The sequence below is a fragment of the Alexandromys fortis genome, unplaced genomic scaffold (genome assembly GCF_014885135.2).
Source record: "Alexandromys fortis isolate MF-2015 unplaced genomic scaffold, M_Fortis_MF-2015_v1.1 scaffold_42, whole genome shotgun sequence".
NCBI lineage: Eukaryota > Metazoa > Chordata > Mammalia > Rodentia > Cricetidae > Alexandromys > Alexandromys fortis.
Window position 1 is genome coordinate 5,524,149 of NW_026067934.1, and position 23,530 is coordinate 5,547,678.

Here is a 23,530-nt window from a genome sequence, read left to right on the forward strand (position 1 = left end):
GTGGGGAAGCGTGCTGCTTTAAGAAAGCTAAGAAAGCTCCCGGGTGGTACCCAGAACGGACTCTCCAAGTCTGAGAGTCAGGGTCTAGGTTAGACAGTCCTCTAGTAGAGCAAAGCAGAAGGGCCGGGAAGAGGCCTTCCGTCATCTGAGGTGCAGCCCCAGCTCGGCGCAGAGCAGGAAGCCTCCACTCTCTCACTCTCTTGAGCATGAACGAAGTGTTGGAACATCCCCCAGAGAACCCCTGGCTAGGCCATATCCTGACACACTAAATCTAACTCAGTTAGCTCTGCTTTGTGGGGGACAAAGACTAGAGTCCCCAAAGGCCAGTCTCCAGGACAGTATGGTTCACCACATCACATTGTAAAGGAAAAGGCATGAGATCCAAGAGTTTAACTTAAAAGGATGGGGGGGGGGGTGTTCCTCCTAGAATTAAAATTTTTTTCAAGATACTTAACTTTCATAATTCAGGATTCATAATTCAATAATTCAAGTTCATAATTCAGGAATGTGTGTGTGTGTGTTTGAGCAGCACACATGTAGAAGTCAAAGGATAACTTTTGCGCTCATGTGTGTGGAGGTGAATTTTAGTGTTCTCAGGTGCTGTCCACCTTTGTGGCGGTTTGAATGAGAAACAACCCTCACTTGAACACTTGGTCCCCACTGGTGGCTCAGTCTGGGGAGTTGGAAGAAGAAGATCATTAAAACAGCAGCCTTTGGGAGGCCAGGGCGGCCTTTGGGAGGTCATAGTCTTGCTTCACTCCAACTTTCCTCTTTCTGCTTGTGTTTGCAGGTGAGGATGTGACCTCTCAGCTTTCTGCTGCTATGCCTCCCTCCGGCTGCCACTCTTCCCTCCCCACCATCAAGAACTCTCAACCCTCTAACACCATAAGCCCAGAATAAACTCTTTCTTCCTTGTGTTGCCTTTGGGTGTGGTGTTTTACCACAACCATAGAAAAGTAACTAATACAACCATGTTTGCTGAAGCAGAATCTCTCACAGAGAACTGGAGCTCACCAATTATTCCAGGATGGTTGCCCTGAGCCCCAGCAAGCCTCCTGTCTCCGCCTCCTTGGTGCTGGGGTTAACGGCATGGGCCACCCTGCCTGGCTAGAACTTTTTAATATGATATCCCTACTGAGGAACTAGGCAGAAGCTGCAGAGACTCCTCCAATGATAAAGACCTGATTGTTTTGTGAGCTCATTTCATTCTGATTTAGACAAGACTCAACTCTCCTCTCTTTCTTCAGGATCCACCCACAGTGAGTTTAAACAGCTTCCCTCGCCCACCTTTCAGCTAACCCAGAGAAGCTGATGATGACCGGCACTGGGTCTTCCCATACTTCCTCAGAGCAGAAGGCGTGTTCGTTCAGCCTGTCCCGGGCAGCACATTGCCCAGCCCTTTACCCTCTTGTGGGCAGTCGCTAGCCTCACCCACACACCACCATGAGCCTTAACCTCACCCTGTCATGAGACATGGCTGCTGCTTCTGCTTTACCCAGTCATCTTATCTCCCAAGCCTACCCATGAGCTCTTGCTTCTTACACCAGTACAGTCAAAAGCTGAGGGACTGTCATGAGTGTTAAGAAAAAACAAAAAAAAAGAGGCAGCTCCGCCCACACAAGATATCCAATTAGGTCAAATCAAACCAGATCAAAATGCCCATTTATTAAGTAAGGCACTCTCGGGTAGTTGAGTGCATGGCGGGGAGACAGGACAGCGGGGAGCCCATGGAGACCCGAAAACCATGTTTCTTCTCTGGGAGCCCACTTAAATACCCTGTCGGAGTGGTTCTGACCCTCCTCAGGGAGGGGTCAGGACCTGGCAAGCTGGGATTTGGAGTCCAGACCAAAGCAACTCCCAGGCCAGACGGGCTGGGATGGATGCCAGGGGCTGGAGGGCTATGCTCCAGACTTAACAACGAGGCCAGCACTGGACAGTCCATAGTTCATTCCACTTGAGCAGAAGACAACAAGTTGTTTGTCTTTAAGAAATAACTCTAGAATATTCAATGGGTATTGCATACTGTGTTTTCTCAAGTTACAATTGACAAACAGAGCAAGAGAGACCCAGAGAGGTAGAGTGTTGATCTCGGGACAATACAGATTAAAAAGATGTATGTGAACTCTCGCTTTGTCTCCCACATTGTTCCTATTGCAGTTGAGTGTGAACAAGGCTATCTTCTGAGTGTGATTAGGGCTAAGTTTCCCCTTCTTTGCCTGTTTATTATGCATTCTGTCCATTTTTAAATAAACAGTAACCCACTTACACACTGATATGTGTTTAGAATTATTTTAAGAGTTGAAGTAATCTTCCCCTAGGGATCTGTGTCTTGAGGAATGTGCTCATGCAGTGTGTTCATGCATGCGTGTGTTTATGTGTGTGTGTGTGTGTGTGTTAATTCTCTCGTGCATAAACACATTCAACAATGATCACTCAGCACTCTTAAGGCAGTGCCGGAAGTAAAAGCACTCGCAGTGTGCTCCACCAGAGAATTCCCCGCCTGGTAAGGGCAGCCCTCAAAAGCTATCTCAATATGTTAAAGACAAATGAGGGGTTCCGTGGCCTTAATCAAGTATGATGGGAACGAGGGTGATAAGTACCCACAATTGGGGCTGACAAGGTGGCCCAATGAAAGGTGCCTGCCACCAACTCTGATGGCCTAAGTTCTATCTCAGAAGTCTGCATATGAGGTGAGAACTGACTCACACAATCTGTCCTCCCACCTCTACACGTGTCCCTACACACACACACAGCATAAATCCATCTACTAAAACATTTTAAATGTCCATAATTGAGGGGTGGGGGTTGTGAAGAACTTCGGGAAGAATGGGGCAGCTGTGGTGGTCTGAACGAAATAGCCCCCATAGCTCAGGAATGTGAACGCTTAGTCACCAGGGAGTGGAACTGTTCAAGAAGTATTAGGATGCGTGTCAGGGCCAGTCTCTCTCTCTCTCTCTCTCTCTCTCTCTCTCTCTCTCTCTCTCTCTCTCTCTCTCCCTCCTTTCCTACTGCATGCAAATCAGGATGTAAACCTCTCAGCTCTTGTCCCTGTGTCATGCCTATCTATTTCCCGCCATGATGACAATGGACTAACCCTCTAAAATTGTGAGTAAGCTCACATGCTCTCCTTTTATTAAGTTGCCTCGGTCATGGTGTCTCTTTACAGTAACAGAATAGTAACTAAGACAGCATCTGAGCTGCACCATGAAGATTGGCATTGATAAGGCTAAACAGAGCAAGTCTGGCTAGAGAGGCACAGTTGGAGGAGTAATGTCCAAAAGGCTCACGGGGTCGGGTGGGGGAGCACCACGATAACAATTTTGATTTCATCCTAAAAGCAATGAGGAGACAGAGGGACATTTAAAGAAAAATAAATAAAACAGTATCCAGGCATGGTGGCCCATGTCTTTAATCTCAGTACTCAGGAGGCAGAGGCAAGTGGATCTCTGTGAATTGGAGGCTAGCCTGGTCTACAGAAAGAGTTTCAGGACCGAAGAGGATGCATAGGAAGACCCTGGAGAGAGTAAGGGATGGGGAGAGAAAGAGAGGGGGTGCCAAGTCAAAGCAGGAGAGATGGACGAAGCCTTCGAGAGAGAAGCTGGGACTGGACCTGATGGCTCCTGCCCTACATGCTTCCATTCAAAGTCCAGAACAGAAGAATTGTTTATCGTGTACATCCTTCACAGCTTGGGGACAATTCTCCAAAACGCTGCCATTGCTCCCCAAAGGGACTCTATCCCAGAGAACACTGCCAATAGACTCACAGAACAGTAAGGGGTGCCACATACACCAAAAGATGGTGGAACAATCCTAAGCAAGGCAAAGTCAGGGTCCAAGAAGCATTGAAAAGTTCCAGCAACACAGCATAAGAAAAAAAGACAACGAGTAAAGTTCTACTAGAAGAGACGGGATTAAGGGACTGGGTGAGCTGCTGGATGAAGAATGAAGAACACTGGCAGTTTAGGAAGCCAAGAAAGGAGCAAGCGCCTGCCTCACGTGAGCAGAAGCTACACATTGTAAGCAAAGCACATCCCATTGCCTCTCCCGCGCCCCTGTGGGAGCGGGGATGGGGGGTGGGGTGGGAGACTCCCCCTGTCAGACAGACAAGCTGGCGGGAGGCTGGTGCACAGGATGCGGACCTGTGAACAGTTAAGTAGAAACATCTGGCAGGAGAGGGGAACGTGTGGGTGAGGAGGAGGCAAACCCTGCTGAGCAGGGCTGGGGAAGGTGGCCCAACCCTTGCATCTATACAGCTCACACTCAAAGATGATTGACACTGAGGATGACGTCAACCGGCAAACAAGATTTCTCTCCTCACTGGAGGAAATGATAATCTCCGCAAGTCTGCACCTTCTCAGAGGACACTGGCTCTACCATCTGATTCTCAGCTGAGCTCTGATCACTTTTCCTACAAAATATTTTTTTTTCCTTACAATTAGTAGTGACCAGATGGACACCAGCAAAGGAACTGGGATGCTCATGACATGTACAAGACCCTGCTTCAAGCCACAATGCCATAGGCCCGAAGGTGCAGGAGCAGGGGGTCTCTGGGTGTAAAGAGTCAAAATTTAAAGCATTTCTCTATTTGTGTTAATGCTAACATGAGGCCAACATATACAAGGCTTGAGCTAGGCACGTGGGGCATTTCTGTAATCCATCTCTGGAAAAGACGGAGGGATGAGGAGTTCAGGATCAGTGGTGATGGGCAGCAGCGAGGCCCTGTCTCAGAAAGGAAGAGGGGGAGGGAGGAAGACGGGGAGGGAGAAGGAAAGGAAGAAAAAGGGAAGGGAAGACAAAAAGAAAACAAGGGATGTATCCTCATTTTCCTTTTGTAACCCTCCACATAGGCTTTGAATATGGGCTGTAGCGAGCTAGGGTAAAGCACTCCCAGGGATGAGCAGCCAGGATGCCAGCCCTGTCACCGAGTCCCTAGGCTGCAGCTGTGTTAAATTAGACACGCACTGCTGTTTCCGCGCAGTCCTTGGCCGAGCTCCGTAGTGGAAAAGCTATTTTTATGTACAAGCACAGATATTTAAATGGAAGTGTGTCCGTAATTCCAATTACATTTTGTTTTCATAGTGATCATTTCCTCTACTTAAGAACAGACTCAGCTATCAGCTCCACTGTTTCTTTTTGTAAATTGTATTTGTCTGTTTGTGCGCTGAGGGTGGGGCAGTGCGTCAGTGGTCAGGAGACAACTTGTATCAGTCGGTTCTCGAGTGCCTTTGCCCACTGACCTACCTCCCCCTTCCATCATCATAGTTGCTGCTAAGACTCTTGCAAAACTCAGCATTCTCTGAGATACAGATGCCAGAGGACCCAGATAAGTGATGGCTATCGAATAGACACAGCTTTGGTCTTCAGTTCTCAAGGAACAGCTAGCTGAGTTCTCCTCCCCTGGTCATGCCTTTATGAACACGCTACCTTCCTACTTTCCCAAGTCTCAGGCCCTTCATGGCCCCCCAGGAAAGTCGAGGGCCGGAAGCAGCGAGACTGGTGCATTTAAGACATTAACATGAATAACAAAATGAAGGGTTTGGTTTCCTTAAAAGGCAAAGCACCAACAAATAAAGCATAGAGATGATTCTGATCAGCGGGACATAGTTCTTTGGTGGCCACAGTCACCCTGCTAAAAAGGTGAGAGGTGCCAAATGGCCAAATCAAAGCCTTAAGGAAACTCATCCAAGAGCATTCAAAATTGATGACCGAGAAAACGGGAGCTCTTTGGAGGTGTGGCCAGGGCCTCTCAGATTAGACTCTATGAAGCCCAGTCTTGGTCGAAAGCACCTAAGAAGAGGGTAGGCAGCGGGAGGTGACTGCATCTGTGGGTACTAACATGGGCCCAGGGCTTACTGTGCCCTGGGATCACACTTGGATTCAAACACACCCACTAGGTTTCCTTATTGCTGTTTTTATAGAGGAAGCTATTTAGCTGCAGAGATGTCAAAGACTCACCGAAGGGGGCACAAGCTTGCACTACGGTCCAGTTCTGCCTAACTCCACCGTCTGTTTGCTGAAGTGGGGTCACAGAGAGCGGTGGGCTATGGCCACTCTTGTTTCCTCAAGGTTAAGAAGAGGGGGATGGCGAGATAGCCTGGCAGTTAAGAGTACTTATTGCTCTCCCAAAGGGCTCAAGTTTGTTTCCTAGCCCCCCACCAACTAACTGTAACTCCAGCTCCAGGGGGTCTTAAACCCTCTTCTGACCTCCATGGGCAAGTGAACATACATGTCATACACTCATAAAAATATACATGCATATGCATACATGACAAATAAATAAACATAGACGTACTGGAAGTGCTAAGCGGAAATACTTCGGGAAACAATACAGGCAGAAACTTTCTCAACATAACCCGACAGCACAGGAAATAGCCCCAAACAGTAACAAACTCTGCACAGCAAAACATGCTTTTATCAGCAGAGTGAACACACAGCCTGAAGAATCCAAGAACATCTTTGCTACCTGTGCTTCAGGCAAGAGCTCAATACACAGAATATACAAAGAACTACAAAAGCTACACACTAAAATAATAATTTAAAAAAACTATTAATTAATAAATGGGCCAATGAAATAAACAGCAAAAGAAAGAAAGAAAAAGAGAGAAAGAGAGAGAGAAAGAAAGATGCAAATAGCCAATAAATATTTTTAGAGCATTCATGGTCTGAGCAGGTAAAAGGCACTTCTCCCTTCCCTGTCTCCAGCCGGCTGAATCCTGAACCTGGCTCCCAACCATGCACACCTCAACCCCACTGCCACCCTTCGAGTCACAGAGACCCACGGGGTCCAGGGAGCACCAGCAGTGGAAGGGCGGTTGAGGCTACCTGTGTGTGGAGGTAACAACACTGACCACAGACGCCTCGGTGGGATTAAAGTCTTCCCCAATGAGGAGCTCCTCACCACTGTCAAAGGCCCTGAGGGAACCCCTGTGCAGGAGGCCTGTTTGGTGTAAAGCTCCTACTGGGCAAAGACTTCCCTGCCTCCCTAGACAAGGGATACTTCCTGACTAAGTTCTTCTACCAAATGTCAGTGCCAATGGTGAAATCTGTGCCAGCGTGCTCACGAGGACTGGGTGACTGAGCTGGGCATCTGACACACACTGCTGACCATCAGGACCTGCTGATTCGCCCTCATCCAGACTCTACACTCAGCAAGGAAGCAGGCTGCCTGCTTTCTGGAGAACTATGAAGAGAACGCTGCCGGGTCCATCTTCTCACAGAGATCCGTGAGGGTGCAGGGGGCAGCAGCAGGGGGAGGGTTGAGACTACCTGGGAACTGGCCAGTGGGGCTACATCCTCCTCCTTTGACCCTCTGACCCCAGGGGTCCTGGCAGGAGCTGAGGGTCCCACGAAACAAAAGAGAGTTATAGCTGCAGCCAAGAAGGTGGACAAGAGGCAGGCACCGAGGTGAGTGTAGGGGGCTCTTCTCCCTCCCCTTCAGTTCTGTCCCCTCCCACTTTGTCTCTAAATTATTTAAATTATGGCTGTGGTGGGGCAGGAGGGGAAGAATCTGGATTTGTTTTTTTCAATGAAGTTGGAAAGGCAAAACAAACACACACACACACACACACACAAAAAAAGCCTAAAGACCTGAGTCCAATCCCCAGAACTCACACTGTGGAAGCTAAGAACGAAATGCATCAAGTTGTCATCTGACCTACACACACACACACACACACACACACACACACGCATGAATATATGCTGTAAGCACATGCATAAACACACACAATAGCAATGCATATACACACATGCTGTAGCACATGCATACACATACATGCTATAGCACATGCATATGCACATGCTGCAGCAATGCATACACACACGCTGCAGCACATGAATACACATGCATGCTGTAGCACATACATACACATGCTGTAGCATAGGCATACACACATGCTGCAGCACATGTATACATACACGCTGTAGCACATGTATACACACGCACTGTAGCACATGCATACACACAGAGAGACAAAAAATTCTATAAATAAATGTGTTTTTTTAATTTCATAAAGAAAGTATTCAACATCCAGAGCCATGGGAGAAGTGCAAATTGTAAGTACTTTGAGATCCCATCTCTTCCCTGTAGTCTGATGATGTTAGCAAGCTCTTTGGACTTTTTTGGGGGGGCACCACCCAGCTCCCAAATGAGTCACACACAGAGGCTTATTCTTCATTATAAATGTCTGGCCTTAACTTGGCTTGTTTTATGCCAGCTTTTCTTAAATTATCCCTGATCACCTTTTGCCTCTGGGCTTTTCCAGTTCTCTTGTGTGAATCTTACCCTTACTCTGTGGATTACTGTGTAGCTGGACAGCTGGACCCTGATGTCCTCCTCCTTCCCTGGTCACTACCCTTCTCCTCCCCAATTTCTCCTTCTATTTATTCTCTCGGCCTGCCAGCCCTGCCTATCCTTGCTCCTGCCTTGCTATTGGCCATTTAGATAATAAATTAGACCATCAGGTGTTCTAGACAGGCAAAGAATCACAGCTTCACAGAGTTAAACAAATACAACATAAACAAACGTAACACACCTTAACATATTTCCCAACACTTCCCCAGTCAGAATGGTTGTCATCAGGCAAACCACTCACCATTGCTGGTGAGGACGAGGGAAGAGAGGAAGCCACCGTGGAAACCAGCGTGGAGACAGCGCAAGAAACTAAAAATACAGCTCTCCCACTGCTGGGCATCTGGAGAAAAGTGCATTTGTCCGCTGCAGAGATGTCTGTACTTGCGTGTTCACTGTCTCACTATTCACAACAGCCAGGAAACGGAGGCGGCCTGGATGGTCATCAACAGGTGGATGAATAGTGAAAATGCGGCACAAATGCACAACAGAATTTTACTCAGCAGTTTAAAAAAAAAAAGAAATCTGCAGAAAAATGGATAGAACTAGGAAATGTTAAACGAGGTAATCCAGGCTCAAAAAGATGAACGCTACACAACCCTCTCGTATGTCAATACACATATTGCTAAATATGTGTGCTTAGGTGAGGGAAATGCAGGTAGAGCCAGGAAGCTAGAAGAGGTCCATAAGATGGGGAAGCAGTCTTTAAGGTGAGGGGAAGAGAATAAAAGGGTATGGTGTGAAAGTGGACAGGAGATACTGGAGGCAAAGGGGTACAGCAGGGGAGGTAGGCAGGAGGGATGAGAGGAGGGTGGGGCAATCACCCAAAACGACGTGTGCAATGTCATAAGGAAGGCCATTCCTCTAGGAGCGAGATTTAAAAACAAAAGCCTTTCTTAGACAGAGATGATGGCTCCCGATTATCATCCCCACACTCAAGAGTCCGAGGCGGAAAGACTACCATGAGTTTAGAGCCAGCGTGGGATGCAACAAATATCATACCAACCAAGACTTTGGATGGATAGACAGACAGACAGACAGACAGCAGACAGATAGATAGATAGATAGATAGATAGATAGATAGATAGATAGATAGATATTTGAAAAGGCTTAAGTAAACCTCTATGTTAATTTAAATAAAAGAGTTGGCACAAATCAATATTAAGTATATAAAGAACATTAAGCTACAGTCAGCATCTACGAGAAAGCTACGAAAGGAAACTGTGAACTTTCTGGTACTACATCTAAGACACAGACAGGGCTGGAGAGGGCTCAGCAGTTAAGAGCACTTGTTGCTCTTGCAGAGGACCCGGGTTTGGCTCACTACAGTCTGTTACACCAGTATCAGTGGATCTGATACCCTCTTCTGGTCTCCGAGGACACTGCTTGCGTGTGGTGAACACACACACACACAGGCAAAACACATATACACATAAAATAAAAACTAATTAATTAACAAATAAAAAGTAAATTTGAGAACACCTAAGTGGATCACATTATTAATAATCAAAACTGAATTGAGAACAAAGGGAAAATCAAATGAATCAATAATCGATCTTAAAACTTAGTTGTCAGTTCAGGACATGGTAACATGTATCCATAATCCCAGCACCTGGCCGGTGGAGGCAGGAGGATCAGGAATTCAAGGACAACCTTGGTTACACAGCAGGTTCAAGGCCAGTGTAGACTAGGTGAGACCTTGTATCAAAAAAGAAAAGAGAGGGCTGGAGAGATGGCTCAGCGGTTAAGAGCATTGCCTGCTCTTCCAAAGGTCCTGAGTTCAACTCCCGGCAACCACATGGTGGCTCACAACCATCTGTAATATGAGGTCTGGTGCCCTCTTCTGGCCTTCAGGCATACACACAGACAGAATATTGTATACATAAGTAAATAAATAAATATTTTTTAAAAAAAAAGAAAAGAGAACACGAGGGTGTCAGGAACTTGACACATGTGCTCCATGTAAGTGACCTAAGTGGTTTTAGAGTTGGTTAATTTTACCAATTTTTAAAGAACACATAATCTTTACATCTTATAAACTGTTCAATGTTTATATACACATATAAATATATGAGGAAAAGCTACCCAACTTATTAATAGGACTAATTTAAACTCGATAAGTATAAGAGAGCTAAGGAAATGTTTCTATTTTAGTTTTTTTGAAACAGGGTTTCACTGCACGGCCTTGGCTGTCCTGCAACTTGCTATGTAGATAAGCCTGGCCTCAAACTCATAAAAATCTGCCTGCCTCTTTTTTCTAAGTGTAGGGACATACACTGAGAACAGAAAGAAACCTCTTATTTGTTAAATATAAACAAGACCTCACAACAGTCTAAGTTTGATCGTTTGGGGAGGGATCACTCACCATTATAGTGACCTTTCTTTCTTTTTATTTGAGATTTATTAATTTATATTTTTATATTGTATGTAGTAGGGTGGACTTGTGAGTGCAGATGCCCATGGGAGCCAGAGGAGGGCATCTGATCCCTTGGAGCCTGAGTTACAAGTGGCCGTGAGCCACCTAGTGTGAATGCTGAGAACCAAACCAGTCCTCTGCAAGAGCTGTACTCACTCTCAGCCAGGCTCTTGCTACACAGCCCTGGCTGTCCTAAACTCACTCTGTAGACCAGGCTGTCCCGGAACTCACAGAGATCCACCTGCCTCTGCCTCCTGAGTGCTGGGATTAAAGGCATGTGTCATCACACCTGGCTACAACATGTTCTGAATGAGGAGGTCACCATTACTGGAATCATGAGTCTTCCAGAAATCTCTCCTTGAGAAATGGAAGAGAAACATCCTCCGGGCATCTAAGTCAGCAGGGTTGTTTTTGTTTTGCTTTGTTTTGTTTTGAGGTGGGGGTATCAAACAAACTGAACTTTCTAAAGAAAGTAGGTAGGTACTATAAAGGAGAAGGATAAAGTGATCTCCAGGGCCTGGCTGCCTGAGAGAGTGGCCAATGCTATGTGACTGAGCTTCAGAATCAGGCCAAATATCCCCATGTGCATTAAACCAGCCAACCTTGGCAACACATGAGATCACCCCTGGAGCCAGGCTTCCAGATGCCAGCTCACTACCCCGTTCACAGAGAACTGAGCGTCAGGACACACTCACTCCTGTCCCCTCACACTGCTGTAAAGAACAGTGACAGCTCTGGAGCATGGTCTGCCGAGTCTACTTCAAAACTTCCAGCCTTATACTGAAGCTGCACCAGAATCCCATGGGATTCCTGGAACTCCAGTCTGGCTGGGAAACTTCCAGAGAATTCTGGATACATCTCATGAGGTAGAGCTGTTTCCCAACTATGCTGTAAGTCTGGAGCAATTCTCAAAGACTTCCAAAAAGAAAAGACAGGGGAAGACGAAGGTTTTGGGAAGCAGATTTTAAAAGCAATCAAAATAATTGACTCTATTAAAACAAGAACTATTTCCCTTTTTGATTTTTCCATAATAATATTAGACTTTCACTACTGACTTAAGTCTGAGGTTTGCTTTCCACAGTTAGTGCCTGTACAGCCATGGCAAATTCCCCTCTAATCTTGGTTTCTGAATCTCCACTATGAAAATAATAACAGTTCTTTCCTGAGAGACTTTGAAAATGAAATTCTCCATGAGCGTGTTTAACACTCGTTGAATGTTAGCTATCATTACTGTCAAAAGCTGAGTAACCCTGGCAAACACACAGAAAAAGCAAAAGCAACTATAATCCCCCATCCACTTCAAAGCATATAATTCCAGTTGTTACAGGTGTGTTTTCAAAGAGCAAAAGGCTAGTGCTTTCTAATCCGTAAACTTGCTATTTAAATTTACCCCATACTCTGAGGATCTCCTATGTGACTCAGTATTCAGTATGGTACAGTGTTTAAAGGCCACATAGCGTTCCTGTGCTGAGTCTACTTTTTGACAACTGTTGTAAAGTGCTGGCCTGGTCTGTCTCCGGGGTACCCTGTCCCTTCAAGAGACAAGCCCCTCCCACTCCCAACCTCCCCCTTCTGCCAAGGCAAGTGGATCTCCCACCTCCTCTCCAGGTCTCTCTCTCTCTCTCTCTCTCTCTCTCTCTCTCTCTCTCTCTCTCTCTCTCTCTCTCTGCCCTTCTTCTGAAGAGGCAGCTTCTGCTTCTCTCCCTTCTCCCACCCTCCCCTTCCCCTTTTCTCCCCCTCCCTTTCACCTCCATAACCCACTAAATAAACTCTATACCCCAGCTGTCTCTGCATGACGTATCTATCTGTCTGACTTCCCCTTGGCCTCGGGCCACCCGCCAGAGGACCCGTGAGGCCCTGAGTGGCCAACTGCTGCCCCTCGTGGGACCACCGCCCCTCGTGGGACCGGCCTCGGGTCCCACCTCTTCGTGAATGATAACGACATCCCCTGCTCTCTTCTCTCAGTATGCAGGTTTCTAACCCATGTGCCTTGGCCAGATGGTGGCTGACGTTCTCTTGGCTGTTTGGAGATATGGCCTCCACCTCACTATCCATCACACTCACCCTGAGGTCAGGGACCCTTCTGTGGTCTGCTGACATCTCCAGAATCAAACGTAAAGCCTACTCCGAGGCCACTTAGTCAGTCTTTGCTGCTGGATGCCTGGCAGACTACCCTGTTTAACTAGATTCATTCCACACGGTGTCTCCAAACAGCAGAAGGTTGACTTCCAGGGCTTTAGGACAGGATTAGAAATTCCCAGGAAGAGGAAGAAACAAAAGATTCTTATCGGGGTGCATTGTTTTTCTAAGCAATGGGGCCATACAAGTTCAACACTTAGGACCTGCACTTAAATGAAGGTGGTCTTTATGCACTGAGACTACTGACAAAGCCTTACTAATTCATACAAATGTGAGCTGTCAAACTGGGCAGAAGTGAGTTAGAGCCTGTTTAAAATAAGCCCTCCCCCATTTTCAATGAATTCAATTTTTAAATCCTTTTTATATTTTATTTATTCTTTCACAATGTCATACATATGTAAAATGTACTTTGATCATCTCCCTCCCATTGTCCTCTTATCCCTTTCTCCCTGTCCATCTGTGTGTGTATGTGTGTGTGTTCCACTTCACTTTATTAGGATTGCTTGTTCTAGCATGGGCCTTATGAGCCCCTCCCCATCCATGACGGACAACAGGCGGGCCCCATTTTGTGGCTATGAGTTCACGGGGCACCATCCATACCATGCTGAAGAGAACAGGTTTCCTTAGCGTGTCTTCCCATCCTTCACTTCTTTCACTCTATTTGCCCTCTCCTCCATGTTTCCTGAGACTTGCAGGGGAGGATGCAGACGGCTCGCCAACAGTCTCTTATTCTCAAGACTAAACGCCGTTACGAGTTTCCGCATTACCATGGTCTTTAAATCTTTATTTCTCCCCTGACCTGCTTTAAAAGGTTGTTTGCAACATGTGTTATGGTCTCATTATTGTTTGTAGAGAAAGAGAATAGTTTTTCAGAAGCTTCTCTTCCTTAAGGGCTAGCTAAAGGATCTGAGTTCGGATCCCCATGCACTCACATAGAACATTCAACTTGGCCAAAAGGAGGCATGCCTGAGCAGAGACAGGGTGATGCTGGTGTTTGCCAGTCTGTTGGGGAAAACAGCGAGCTCAGGTTCAGTGAGAGACTCTGTTTCAAGGGAATAACACCCTCCCTGCCATCCATAGATGCATGCACACCCGCATACACAACACACATGTAAACACACTTCAAGAAACCAACAGAAGTACGTGTTTCTCACATATGGTGAAGCGCAGCATTCCCCTGCAGTTCCTCCCACACAACAAAGTTTTGATGAAGCCCTGGCTGCTTCCAACAGCTCTGATTCTGAGTTGGTGAGGCAGTCAAAATCACTCAATCCCTAAAACACAGACAACGAACGACAACAAAAACTACCCCCGAATCCATCTGTGTAGTTCCAGGAAAGACTCGAGAGGCTCTCTGGAAGCAGCCATAGAACCAAGCCCATCATGGAAACACTGATTCAGCCATACTAGAACCCAACCTAAAAACCACACAAATGAACTAAACAGCTCTTCCTCCCAATCAGAACGCAGCTAAAGCCACAGCCTCGGGGCTAGAAACTAGCGCTGTGTTTTATTTTGTTTGTGGTCCCTCTCATTTTAGCCTCTTCCATTCTTTCTCTTGTTTGCACAACTGCAGGCCAACAGCCTTCCTGCCCAAGCACGTCAGGCAAATTAAAACCTCTAGCCTGGGGGAGGCTGTAATAGCTGGGTTAGAGCAGTCAAAAAAGAAAAAAAAAAAGCTTCACTAACAGTTAGTAGAGACTGAAGTCCTCACTTTGAGAAGACCAGCTTCTGCACGGTATGTTTTATTTACTGTTCGCTGCTTTTTTGCTGCTTGTTTGTTTGTTTTTTCCTTTCTGTGGCGGCAGTGGAGGGGGGATAGCATGTGCCACTGTGCATGGGTTGAATATGGAGAACAACGTGAGGGAGTGGGTTTTCTCCTTGCACTATCTGGGGTTCCCAGCAATCCAACTCAAGTTGTCAAGGCTTAGCAATCACCTTTTCTCCCTGAGTCATCTCACCGGTCCTGAACACATTTTTTTGGCTAGCATTCTGTCTTGTATTATAAGTTTTGCCGTCTAATTAGATTAACTATCATTGTTGAGGGGTATACAGTTGGGAAGAAAGGAGACATACGATAGACAACTAGATACCCAGGATGGGTGCTACCAAACCATACATATAGTAGAGTCCTAAAGGGAATCTATTTTCGTTCGCACCTGCACCCACAGGGTTCACATGCCTAATCCGGGCACAAGACATTGCTGCAACAAACCCTAGGGCAGAGTGTTCTGACGCCTGTGTGTGGACCCCTTGGCCTGGCTGGCTCGGCCTGGCTGGTCATCTCAGAGGAAAAGAGGGATGGAAGCGAACCCACCCAGCGGTGAGGGCAGGACCACCAAGAACAGGAGCCTGGAAGACTGTGGGATGGGGTTGGAAGTATGGTAGACGTGGGGATCCTGAGTTCCAAGGGAGCTCTTGCGGGACAGGGTCTGGTGCCCCGATCTGGGTGAACCAAGCATGGGTTCCTACAGTCCCCGCCCCGTCCTGCCTGCCCGGGAACCTGGCTGTTACGTGCAGCTGAACTTTTCTTTCTTTGCAGTTATGCCCAGGGCAGAGAGAAGTCTGTGGGGGTCCAGCCCTTTGCGGGCCCTGGACGTGTCCAGGAGGGAAAGCCCCGGAGAAGTCCTCTGTCCCCGCCCAAAACTCCAGCGAGCTGGGGCGACCCCACCCTGGAGAGGGGCTCTCGCCAAGCCTCCTCCGCCCGGTCCCTGGGGCTGATCACTCACGGGCAGCGCTGCTGGTGCTCCGACTCTGGCCGCGGCCATCCACACAGGGAAGAAGAGGGGAGGAAGGAGAGGGAGGAGGACAGGGAGGGAGGAGGGCAGGGAGGGCCTGGCGACTGCGCGGGGCGAGGGGGGGGTGGGTGTCGCGCGGGGCATTCCTTTAGTCCCCGCCCCTCTTCCCTGCGGGATCTTCCCCTCTAGCTCCTTTCTCCACCCTGGATCCCCCAAAGTTTTTCTGCTGTGAGTTTGAACACTTGCTTCTCTCCCCAAGCCAGCTGTTCCGGATAAGTCTGTACTCCCCAAGAAAGAGACGTAGCTTCACCCGCAGAAGTCGGAAAAGGGTCACCAGATTATTCTAGAAGCCTCCTCTTTTTCTTTCAAAGTGGAACCAGCCGGGTCTACAGCGAAGGATGGATAGTCATGCTAGAATAAAAAAGCCTCCTTCCTGGGTGAAATCCACACTCACAGAAGGCCAGGCGAGTGAGTGAAGGGCCGCGCTATGTGCCGAAGGCAGGAATCCGCAGCGCTTCCTTAGTGCTTCCTGAAGAGTACGTGAGAGAGGAGAAAGGAAAGACCTCCTCCTCCCCAGGAGTACTTCCAGAAGAGTACTTCTTCTTCTTGCCGGCCCACAGGTGACTCTCAACACATCTTGGTCTCTTTCTCAAGTGAGACTGAACCAGTCACAACAACAACAACAAAAAAAAAAACAAAAACAAAAAAAAAAAAAAAAAAAAACGGAAGTGGGACGCCCCTTTTCCTGGAAGAACGCCGCAGAATCCCAGAATGGAGTCTTGAGTTGGATTAGCTAGGGTGTGAGGGAAGAGGACATTCTGGGCCCGAGGGTTTGGAATATTTAGGAGAGGTGGGAAATGATGCCATGGTCTGTGAGTGTAAAAAGAAATCACGAAGGTTTTCACGCAGAGCATTCCCATTCGTTTCTGCATTCCCCAGGATGGACACTCAGTGGGGCACCCGGTGAGTCCCCGTACTCACAATGGTAGTTGAGAAATGATGGTTTTGTAGTCTGCACGATGAACTGCCAGGGAAGAGTTAGGTGGGTAGGTGAACAGCTCAACCTGAGTGCTGGGCTTCCAGGTGTGGGAAGCTGGGAACCCTGGAGGAGCCTCCCCCTGAATTCACAGGGCAGTGGGATTCACCTTTAAAGCACCTTTCCCGGTGTCATCTTCGTGGCCTTGACAAACCTGGTAAAATAGAAAAGATATTCAAGTAGTCCATCCAGCCACCAGGATCCAGGGAGGAAAAGGAGCTCCAGAGAGGGCACAGGTGTGTCTGATGCCACACAGTTGGACACACATGTTATTCTCTGGTAAGATTTCTAAGTGTGTTTATGCTTAGAGCATAATACAATGGAAATAAACAGAAGGAATGCCCCTCACCTCCTCATTTTCCCTCACTACCATCCCAGTAATGGCTAAGATCTGAGGTTCAGTCAGTGAGCACCTAGAACGTAGGAAGTGAAAACCTGGTAACTTTGGTGGGGATGGATTTCCCTATGGAAGCAGATAGGAGCTGATCAACCTTCTGGTAAGGAGGTGAGGGGAGCGAAGAGCAACAGGGCAGAGGAAAAGAGAGAAAGAAAGGAAGAAAAAATGTGGGGTCTGGCTAAGCATGGCGCAGCGATGCCTCCCTACCATGCAAAGCCTGGCATTTGATTGCCAGCACAATGTTGTGTGTGTGGGTATGTGCTTGTGAATGTGTTCAGAAGGCCAGAAAGGAGCAGCAGATCTGGAGATGGAGTTACAAGCAGTTCTGAGCTTCCCAGCATAGGTGCTGGGAACCAAACTCTGGTCCGCTATCAGGGCAACACCGTGCTCTTAACCATGGGGCCCTCTCTCTAGTCCAGAGCACCAAATAAGATAAATGACAAGTAGGTAGACAGACAGACAGATAGATAGACAATAGATAGAAAGATGGATAAATATTGATAGATATCGATAGAGATAGTAGATGGTAGATGTTAGATGGATAGAGATAGATGACAGATAGATGATAGATAGATAGATAGATAGATAGATAGATAGATAGATAGATAGATAGATAGATGATATAGAGAGATAAATAGATGATAGACAGATAGGTATAGAGAGATAGATGATAGATAGATAGATAGATAGATAGATAGATAGATAGAGATAAATAGATGATAGATAGATAGATAGATAGATAGATAGATAGATAGATAGATAGATAGAGAGATAGAGAGATATAGAGATATAGAGATATAGAGATAGATGATAGGTAAATAGAGATAGAAGATAGATGATAGATTTAAAAATAAAGTAGGTGGCTGAGTTATGCTGTTGCTGTGCCTTGTTCTACCTCTAGCTTCCAAGGAGGCCAGCCCATCTCAGAAATGGCACAGCTAACTGAAGCGAAGACGTGCAGAAGTCACTACCACTACAACGACTTTCAGAGTGCACCTTTTTACTTTCGCCGTCTTTGAGATAAGCAGTATGGCTCTGGTTAGTGGGGTGGGGAGCTCAACTGGTGAAAGAAATAGCATGGAAACTCTGACGCTTCTCCAGGGAGCAGACGGGCATGGACTTTTCTAAAGACTTCTACAGTTCGCTGGCACCTGCTTTATCTCTTAACCAGGGACTCTCCTCCCCTTCTGTGATCCGTGCTGCTCTGGGGCTTGCCACTTTCCTCAACACAGATCGCTTTCTCCTAACTCCAGCACACATCTCCATGGGAGCCTCTCTGGCAGGGTCCTTTCTGTAATCAAATCTGGTGGCAAACAGCTTAGCCTCTCCTCAGCTAAGCCACCACAGCCATGTCACCAGCTGGGGACCTCGTTCCAGCTCCTTTTCCCTGCTGCACAAAACAGACCCTCAGAGAACATACTTCTCAACTTTTTAAATAACATTGATTTTTATTTTATGTGCATTAGCATTTTGCCTACATGTATGTCTGTGTGAGAGTGTCATATCTTGGAGTTACAAACAGTTGCGAGCCATCATGTGGGTGCTGGGAATTGAACTCAGGTCCTCTGGAAGAGCAGCCAGTGCTCTTAACTGCTGAGTCATCTCTCCTGCCCCCACCCTTCTCCATTTTATTCAGAGCTTCACCCCACTCCACCCCCCAAACTTTTCATGGACCCACAGAGAACTTCCTATGAGATTCCTGAATTCACACAGCAGTGGGATTGATTCTGTTTTAAACACTTCTGGTATTGTCTTTGTGACCTTGAAAAGCCTAGAAAATGGAAAAGATATTGAAATAGTTTGTCCAGCCACTGGAATTCAAAGAATTCAGGATTCAATATCACAAGAAGATCTTCAAGGTTTCTGCAGCAGGACCTGGGGAAAACTCAACTACCTTAGAATTCTTCAAATCCAAGTCAGCTGAAGCTGTTAGGATCAATAGACCTTCGAGAGGAGGGCCAGGCTCAGTCTCAAATGGTTAACGAGAACACTATTTCCCCCAAACTTCACAGCCACGGTCTCTGTTTGTATGACAAGAACCGTTCAGGACAAAGTGATAGCTGTGGGGGAAATGTATTAGAGAAGAAAGAACTTGGTACACAGACTTTCTACACTCACGAAACATTCTGAGCCAACCCAAGCTACTGCTACGTCCTTTCCTGAGGAAATACAGCTGCGCTTTGGATGGAAATTTCCTGAGCTAAAAAGCCTACATCTTCAACAGAGAATGCCAACTAAAAGCAATCGATTCTAACCAGGCAGCCATTGTCAGTCTTTTAGCATAAAGATGACACTTCTGGTATGGCTTGAGCTACCCTGACTGCTGGCTACAACTGGTTCGTGGCTCAGTGCCTGAGATTATCTATTGCCTGCTTTCTGTGTACAAGATACCCTGCTAGGCAGCAAACATCAGTCCAAGGAGTGAATCCTGCTTCAAGTTCCTGCAGGGGTAGAGGTCGATGTCATACGTTAAAATACAATGTGAAAATTGTCCGTTTAACCCAACTGAGGAGGTGACCTAGGTAGGAAAGACTGAAATGATGCAATGCCTACAGAACTCAGGAGACTAAGGAAGGAAGATCATGAAGTCAAGGCCTAGCAAGAAGGAAGGAACAGTCAAGGAAATGGAGGGAGGGAGAGAGGCCAAGGGAGAATAGTCTTCACTATTTGAACAGGGTATGACTGACATTCTGTTGACTGGATTATGCTGTTTCTATTCTAGGGCCCCGGAGATTTCTTTTCTGGGCCATCCCACCGTACTCCCTGGTGCTTAGAAAAGCAGTGGAGTTCAGGAGTAATTGAAGACCCCAGTAAAACCAACACTAAGGTTCCAACTGGGGAGTTGCCTTTGGAGGCCCCTCCACTTTAGGCTCCAACAGGCTTTCTCTGCTGAGTCTGTTCACAGAAAGTTGGTCAAAGATTCGGAAGAACAGAGCTGCCCTTGCCAGCTAGCCTCCTAATTTGGAGCTAATTACTGAACTGCTCAGAAATGTGAGGCAGAGGAATGCGCCTGCTGACTGCCTTACCATTCATCACCATGGTATCTGAGGACGTGGCTCTCGGCCGAGAACAGGAACTTCCTCTGCAAACACAGAACAGACAGCCCTTGTTGGTCTGGCTCTTGGATGTTTCTCAGTATCATCTGCCATTGTCTCTTCTTGTTAAAGTTATGGAGAATGTTGAGGACTTTGAAGACCAGGGAGGGCTGAGCAGGTAAGAGCACCCATTGCTCTTGTAGAGGACCCTGGTTCAGTTCCCAGCACTGACATGGTTACAACCACCTACAACTCCAGTTCCAGGACACTGCCTCTCTTCTGACATCCGTGACCATCACACATGCGCATGGCACACATACATGCATGCAGACTAACACGCATGCACATAAAATCAAGTAAGTATTAAAAATACTATTTTTAAAGACCGGGGTCAACCTCAAGAGATAACGATACATAAAACAGATCTATAAACTGTACCTTTTCTGTCTGGGCATTTTTACCATGGAGAAGGCTTTCCATCGACTGAAGAAAGCTTTGGTTGCAACTCAATCTGTGCCTTTCAGCTAGTCGATTCCACTTGTTTTAACTTGTTTGCAAACACTCTGAGTTTTTGGTTGTTTGCCGTTTATTAACAGTGCTAAGTTACCTCTGTCTTGCAGTGACCAGATAGTTGGCAGAAAAAAACTCAATGGAGGAAAGTTTTATTTTCGTCAGTGGAGATGTCAGTCCATCCCAGAAGGGGAGGTCTGGCAGTGGTAATACATGCCAGGGTTGTTCGCTTCTTTGTGATTCAGGAAGCAGAACAGACTGGACTGTGGGGGTAAAGCCCCGCAACCCACTTCCACCAGGTAGGCCTTACATCTGAAGACTCTACAGCTTTCAAAATGGTCCATGAGATGGGCGCTGAGCAGCCAAAGCATGAGCCTGTGAGGGGTGTCTCAGATATAAATGGCGACAATGGACCAGGGCCTTAGGAGCAGTCATGTTAATGGTCATGTCAGTTACCCAACAGTGTCTTACCATCACACCAAAAGCAACAGCTCTGCCTGGAGAAAGGAAACTTCTTCTTTGGACACAGAACAAACTATCCCTCATCAGAGTGGCTCTCACAAGCCTTCCCAGACATTATCTGCCAACGATGTTGTTCTGTTCATGTTAAATCCCATTTTATATGACAATCCAGTTTATCAGCTTTAGAAGCCAGCAGCACTGCATCTGACAACTTAATTGAGGGTAACACTGACAGACGACATGACAACACACATATTCCTCAGTCTCTCAAGCTGTGCCTGAAGGCTTGACTCCATGCTTCTGGCTGCTTTCTGTGTGTACGGTGCCTCCAGGCATTAGGAGCCATGCAAAGGCCTTCCCTTTCCCATTAGACAATCTTTTTTCCATTTGAAATTTCTCATCACATAATTTATCTTTTATTAAAACATATATGAGCATTAGATAAGAGCAAGAATAATTACTTTTCTAAAATTACTTCTTTTTTTCTGTGTGTGTTTGTGTGTTTGTACAAATGAATATAATGTTCATAGAAACCAGAAGATGATGTCAGAGCCCCTGAAGCTGAAGTTACAGGTGGTGAGCCACTTCATGTGGGTGCTGGGGCTAGAATTTCAGTTTTCTACAAGAGCAGGTGCCTTTAATCTTTGAGCTATCTCTCCAGCCCCATGAATAAGTTAAAATGTTAAAAACTAAATCTTTATTAAGAGATTATGTTCCTTATCTATTTCTTAGTTTCCCAAGTTTGCAACAATATGCATGCAATATATAATCAAGAAAAGGTAGGAAATGTCATTTTAATAAGTTCTCCAGAAAACAAGTGGTCTTAGTTAGGGTTTCTATTGCTGTGGAGAGACACCATGGCCACAGCAACTCTTATAAAAGAAAACATTTAAATGGGGCTGGCTTACAGTTCAGAGCTTCAGTCCACTGTCATCATGGCATCGTGCAGGCAGATGTGGTACTGGAGTAGGAGCTGCGAGTCCTACATCTTGCAAGCAAGAGGAAGTAAACTGAGACACTGGGCAGTATCCTGAGCATAGGAAACCTCAAAGCCCACCCCCACAGTGACACACTTCCTCTAAGAAGGCCATACCCACTCAACAAAGCCTCACTTCCTAATAGTGCTGCTCCCTATGAGATTATGGGGACCAATCACATTCAAATTAGCACACAAGTCTTTATGCTGTTGCGTTTGTGGCTTTGGGTACACACGCACTTCAGACACTATCTGAGTCTCCACTGCCGAGACCAGAAGTCTCCTCTCAGTTTTTACTGCCTGTGCCATGAGAGGCCTATGCAGTGGACAGGACATTTCTGAGAGGAGGCGTAAGCGGTAAGTAGAGGGCTGTCATGAGAAGGGCTTCAGGGACTGAGAGAGGGTGAGAGACAGTGACTGCCCAAGATGTGGCAATCCAGGAAGCAACCAGGACAGCCCCCAGTGAGTCCGAGGGCTCCGAGAGAGACCTGTTTCCCTGACATGGTGTCTCACGTGTTACCTGGTGTAGCCCCAAAGGCTCCTCTACCTGAGCTCCCCAGAAGCTGGGACTCATAGCCGACTTGGGGTTTCTTGAAGATGTCCTGGCTGAATTCTCAACCGAATTTGGGAAAATTACACTTCCGGGGAAAAGTTTAGGAATGAACAAATGGCACCCACTAAATACATGTTTTAAAGGTCATCATTGGCTTCAGAGAAAACAGAGATGTCATACATTATGTGGCTTGGCTACCACGTGCATCTGAACAGGGAAGTTTATATTGAATGTCAACACGATCAAAAGGTGAAGCAACCAATTTAAAGTGGAAGGGTTTTCTCTCTACAGAGTGGGAGGAGGACTGGGGGCAGTTTTTTTTGTTTGTTTTCCATCAGGAACATGTATGTTAGAACAGCCTGACTCACACTGAGGCTCATAGCTTTGATTAAAGCATAGACAATTTGGGGGCTGGAGAGAGATGGCTCAGCAGTTAAAAACACATACTGCTCTTGCAGAGGACCGGAGTTCAGTTCCCAGACCTATGTCATGCAGCTCATGGAGCCTGGGACTCGGTTCCAGGAGACCCAATGCCTCTGGCCTCCTGCGCTTATGTGTACCCTATCACACGCACAAAGACATACACATAATTAAGAATAATAAAAAAATTAAAAAACTGAAACACAGAGAAGTTGAAGGAAAAGAGCCTCTATGTATTACTTTGTGTTTCTTGATTTGAGACAATCCCAGAACAGGATGAGAGAGTTCATGATTCTATCACTGCTATGTCGCGACACAGCTCTCCAGGAAGTTAATGTAGCTGTTTGTACCCCCTCCCCACACACACAGTGTGCAGTACCTGAGCACACCTTCCCTGCACTCATCGATCATATGAATAAGACAGGTTCAGAAACCAGTGCTTACCATACTCACCGACACACGTGTAGAACTGAAGCATTCAGATGAAATAACCCAGTG

General features: G+C 46.6%; 1 protein-coding gene and 1 pseudogene across 5 annotated transcripts in view; one reads left to right on the top strand and one right to left on the bottom strand.

Moving 5' to 3' along the window:
* Ston1 (stonin 1) overlaps positions 1 to 16,318 on the bottom strand; it is a 42,666-nt gene extending 26,348 nt beyond the window's left edge. For 3 of the 5 annotated variants that reach the window (XM_050146086.1, XM_050146088.1, XM_050146089.1), the window contains exon 1: positions 15,635 to 16,063. The gene's annotated coding sequence lies outside the window, so the exon portion shown is untranslated. Of the gene's footprint in view, positions 1 to 15,634; positions 16,064 to 16,097 lie in introns of those variants that run through there. The other 2 variants (XM_050146090.1, XM_050146087.1) reach the window with 2 other exon arrangements.
* On the top strand, positions 4,267 to 7,408 carry LOC126504015 (ubiquitin-conjugating enzyme E2 S-like; annotated as a pseudogene).
* Positions 16,319 to 23,530: the final 7,212 nt, after the last annotated feature.